The sequence below is a fragment of the Eurosta solidaginis genome, unplaced genomic scaffold (genome assembly GCF_040869045.1).
Source record: "Eurosta solidaginis isolate ZX-2024a unplaced genomic scaffold, ASM4086904v1 ctg00001091.1, whole genome shotgun sequence".
Lineage (NCBI taxonomy): Eukaryota > Metazoa > Arthropoda > Insecta > Diptera > Tephritidae > Eurosta > Eurosta solidaginis.
In genome coordinates, this window is record NW_027136929.1 from 133167 (window position 1) to 139166 (window position 6000).

Genomic DNA, 6000 nt, shown 5'->3' on the forward strand with positions numbered 1-6000 from the left:
AGCCCGGTAAGCAAATTAAAAAAAAAAACGCAATATGTAGGCTACACGAGAACGGAGACGTCGAGTAACCAAAACAAATGCGGTAAACAAATTCGTACACGTTATTTATCAATTTAACTCTAGAATTAAAGGATATACAACGAGAAACAACGTTTGACAACCTTTAAACTGTTTTAATAACTATCTCAAAAATGATCGCTCTGATGCAACCAACTGATGAGTTATCTACTTACTTTTGATGAACAAAACGACTTACGTATTTTAAACATGCTAACCTTTAGCCCGGTAAGCAAATTAAAAAAAAAAACGCAATATGTAGGCTACACGAGAACGGAGACGTCGAGTAACCAAAACAAATGCGTTAAACAAATTCGTACACGTTATTTATCAATTTAACTCTAGAATTAAAGGATATACAACGAGAAACAACGTTTGACAACCTTTAAACAGTTTTAATAACTATCTCAAAAATTATCGCTCTGATGCAAACAACTGATGAGTTATCTACTTAAATATGATGAACAAAACGACTTACGTATTTTAAACATGCTAACCTTTAGCCCGGTAAGCAAATTAAAAAAAAAAACGCAATATGTAGGCTACACGAGAACGGAGACGTCGAGTAACCAAAACAAATGCGTTAAACAAATTCGTACACGTTATTTATCAATTTAACTCTAGAATTAAAGGATATACAACGAGAAACAAGGTTTGACAACCTTTAAACAGTTTTAATAACTATCTCAAAAATTATCGCTCTGATGCAAACAACTGATGAGTTATCTACTTAAATATGATGAACAAAACGACTTACGTATTTTAAACATGCTAACCTTTAGCCCGGTAAGCAAATTAAAAAAAAAACGCAATATGTAGGCTACACGAGAACGGAGACGTCGAGTAACCAAAACAAATGCGTTAAACAAATTCGTACACGTTATTTATCAATTTAACTCTAGAATTAAAGGACATACAACGAGAAACAACGTTGGACAACCTTTAAACAGTTTTAATAACTATCTCAAAAATTATCGCTCTGATGCAAACAACTGATGAGTTATCTACTTAAATTTGTTGAACAAAACGACTTACATATTTTAAACATGCTAACCTTTAGCCCGGTAAGCAAATTAAAAAAAAAACGCAATATGTAGGCTACACGAGAACGGAGACGTCGAGTAACCAAACCAAATGCGTTAAACAAATTCGTACACGTTATTTATCAATTTAACTCTAGAATTAAAGGATATACAACGAGAAACAACGTTTGACAACCTTTAAACAGTTTTAATAACTATCTCAAAAATTATCGCTCTGATGCAAACAACTGATGAGTTATCTACTTAGATATGATGAACAAAACGACTTACGTATTTTAAACATGCTAACCTTTAGCCCGGTAAGCAAATTAAAAAAAAACGCAATATGTAGGCTACACGAGAACGGAGACGTCGAGTAACCAAAACAAATACGTTAAACAAATTCGTACACGTTATTTATCAATTTAACTCTAGAATTAAAGGATATACAACGAGAAACAACGTTTGACAACCTTTAAACAGTTTTAATAACTATCTCAAAAATTATCGCTCTGATGCAAACAACTGATGAGTTATCTACTTAAATTTGTTGAACAAAACGACTTACGTATTTTAAGCATGCTAACCTTTAGCCCGGTAAGCAAATTAAAAAAAAACGCAATATGTAGGCTACACGAGAACGGAGACGTCGAGTAACCAAAACAAATGCGTTAAACAAATTCGTACACGTTATTTATCAATTTAACTCTAGAATTAAAGGATATACAACGAGAAACAACGTTTGACAACCTTTAAACAGTTTTAATAACTATCTCAAAAATTGTCGCTCTGATGCAAACAACTGATGAGTTATCTACTTAAATATGATGAACAAAACGACTTACGTATTTTAAACATGCTAACCTTTAGCCCGGTAAGCAAATTAAAAAAAAAAACGCAATATGTAGGCTACACGAGAACGGAGACGTCGAGTAACCAAAACAAATGCGTTGAACAAATTCGTACACGTTATTTATCAATTTAACTCTAGAATTAAAGGATATACAACGAGAAACAACGTTTGACAACCTTTAAACAGTTTTAATAACTATCTCAAAAATTATCGCTCTGATGCAAACAACTGATGAGTTATCTACTTAAATTTGTTGAGCAAAACGACTTACGTATTTTAAACATGCTAACCTTTAGCCCGGTAAGCAAATTAAAAAAAAAACGCGATATGTAGGCTACACGAGAACGGAGACGTCGAGTAACCAAAACAAATGCGTTAAACAAATTCGTACACGTTATTTATCAATTTAACTCTAGAATTAAAGGATATACAACGAGAACCAACGTTTGAAAACCTTTAAACAGTTTTAATAACTATCTCAAAAATTATCGCTCTGATGCAAACAACTAATGAGTTATCTACTTAAATATGATGAACAAAACGACTTACGTATTTTAAACATGCTAACCTTTAGCCCGGTAAGCAAATTAAAAAAAAAACGCAATATGTAGGCTACACGAGAACGGAGACGTCGAGTAACCAAAAGAAATGCGTTAAACAAATTCGTACACGTTATTTATCAATTTAACTCTAGAATTAAAGGATATACAACGAGAAACAACGTTTGACAACCTTTAAACAGTTTTAATAACTATCTCAAAAATTGTCGCTCTGATGCAAACAACTGATGAGTTATCTACTTAAATTTGATGAACAAAACGACTTACGTATTTTAAACATGCTAACGTTTAGCCCGGTAAGCAAATTAAAAAAAAAACGCAATATGTAGGCTACACGAGAACGGAGACGTCGAGTAACCAAAACAAATGCGTTAAACAAATTCGTACACGTTATTTATCAATTTAACTCTAGAATTAAAGGATATACAACGAGAAACAACGTTTGACAACCTTTAAACAGTTTTAATAACTATCTCAAAAATTATCGCTCTGATGCAAACAACTGATGAGTTATCTACTTAAATTTGTTGAACAAAACGACTTACGTATTTTAAACATGCTAACCTTTAGCCCGGTAAGCAAATTAAAAAAAAAACGCAATATGTAGGCTACACGAGAACAGAGACGTCGAGTAACCAAAACAAATGCGTTAAACAAATTCGTACACGTTATTTATCAATTTAACTCTAGAATTAAAGGATATACAACGAGAAACAATGTTTGACAACCTTTAAACAGTTTTAATAACTATCTCAAAAATTATCGCTCTGATGCAAACAACTGATGAGTTATCTACTTAAATATGATGAACAAAAAAACTTACGTATTTTAAACATGCTAACCTTTAGCCCGGTAAGCAAATAAAAAAAAAACGCAATATGTAGGCTACACGAGACCGGAGACGTCGAGTAACCAAAACAAATGCGTTAAAAAATTCGTACACGTTATCTATCAATTTAACTCTAGAATTAAAGGATATACAACGAGAAACAACGTTTGACAACCTTTAAACAGTTTTAATAACTATCTCAAAAATTATCGCTCTGATGCAAACAACTGATGAGTTATTTACTTAAATTTGATGAACAAAACGACTTACGTATTTTAAACATGCTAACCTTTAGCCCGGTAAGCAAATTAAAAAAAAAAACGCAATATGTAGGCTACACGAGAACGGAGACGTCGAGTAACCAAAACAAATGCGTTAAACAAATTCGTACACGTTATTTATCAATTTAACTCTAGAATTAAAGGATATACAACGAGAAACAACGTTTGACAACCTTTAAACAGTTTTAATAACTATCTCAAAAATTATCGCTCTGATGCAAACAACTGATGAGTTATCTACTTAAATATGATGAACAAAACGACTTACGTATTTTAAACATGCTAACCTTTAGCCCGGTAAGCAAATTAAAAAAAAAACGGAATATGTAGGCTACACGAGAACGGAGACGTCTAGTAACCAAAACAAATGCGTTAAACAAATTCGTACACGTTATTTATCAATTTAACTCTAGAATTAAAGGATATACAACGAGAAACAACGTTTGACAACCTTTAAACAGTTTTAATAACTATCTCAAAAATTATCGCTCTGATGCAAACAACTGATGAGTTATCTACTTAAATATGATGAACAAAACGACTTACGTATTTTAAACATGCTAACCTTTAGCCCGGTAAGCAAATTAAAAAAAAAACGCAATATGTAGGCTACACGAGAACGGAGACGTCGAGTAACCAAAACAAATGCGTTAAACAAATTCGTACACGTTATTTATAAATTTAACTCTAGAATTAAAGGATATACAACGAGAAACAACGTTTGACAACCTTTAAACAGTTTTAATAACTATCTCAAAAATTATCGCTCTGATGCAAACAACTGATGAGTTATCTACTTAAATTTGTTGAACAAAACGACTTACGTATTTTAAACATGCTAACCTTTAGCCCGGTAAACAAATTTAAAAAAAAACGCAATATGTAGGCTACACGAGAACGGAGACATCGAGTAACCAAAACAAATGCGTTAAACAAATTCGTACACGTTATTTATCAATTTAACTCTAGAATTAAAGGATATACAACGAGAAACAACGTTTGACAACCTTTAAACAGTTTTAATAACTATCTCAAAAATTACCGCTCTGATGCAAACAACTGATGAGTTATCTACTTAAATATGATGAACAAAACGACTTACGTATTTTAAACATGCTAACCTTTAGCCCGGTAAGCAAATTAAAAAAAAACGCAATATGTAGGCTACACGAGAACGGAGACGTCGAGTAACCAAAACAAATGCGTTAAACAAATTCGTACACGTTATTTATCAATTTAACTCTAGAATTAAAGGATATACAACGAGAAACAACGTTTGACAACCTTTAAACAGTTTTAATAATTATCTCAAAAATTATCGCTCTGATGCAAACAACTGATGAGTTATCTACTTAAATATGATTAACAAAACGACTTACGTATTTTAAACATGCTAACCTTTAGCCCGGTAAGCAAATTAAAAAAAAAACGCAATATGTAGGCTACACGAGAACGGAGACGTCGGGTAACCAAAACAAATGCGTTAAACAAATTCGTACACGTTATTTATCAATTTAACTCTAGAATTAAAGGATATACAACGAGAAACTACGTTTGACAACCTTTAAACAGTTTTAATAACTATCTCAAAAATTATCGCTCTGATGCAAACAACTGATGAGTTATCTACTTAAATTTGATGAACAAAACGACTTACGTATTTTAAACATGCTAACCTTTAGCCCGGTAAGCAAATTAAAAAAAAAAACGCAATATGTAGGCTACACGAGAACGGAGACGTCGAGTAACCAAAACAAATGCGTTAAACAAATTCGTACACGTAATTTATCAATTTAACTCTAGAATTAAAGGATATACAACGAGAAACAACGTTTGACAACCTTTAAACAGTTTTAATAACTATCTCAAAAATTATCGCTCTGATGCAAACAACTGATGAGTTATCTACTTAAATTTGTTGAACAAAACGACTTACGTATTTTAAGCATGCTAACCTTTAGCCCGGTAAGCAAATTAAAAAAAAAACGCAATATGTAGGCTACACGAGAACGGAGACGTCGAGTAACCAAAACAAATGCGTTAAACAAATTCGTACACGTTATTTATCAAAATAACTCTAGAATTAAAGGATATACAACGAGAAACAACGTTTGACAAACTTTAAACAGTTTTAATAACTATCTCAAAAATTATCGCTCTGATGGAAACAACTGATGAGTTATCTACTTAAATTTGTTGAACAAAACGACTTACGTATTTTAAACATGCTAACCTTTAGCCCGGTAAGCAAATTAAAAAAAAAACGCAATATGTAGGCTACACGAGAACAGAGACGTCGAGTAACCAAAACAAATGCGTTAAACAAATTCGTACACGTTATTTATCAATTTAACTCTAGAATTAAAGGATATACAACGAGAAACAACGTTTGACAACC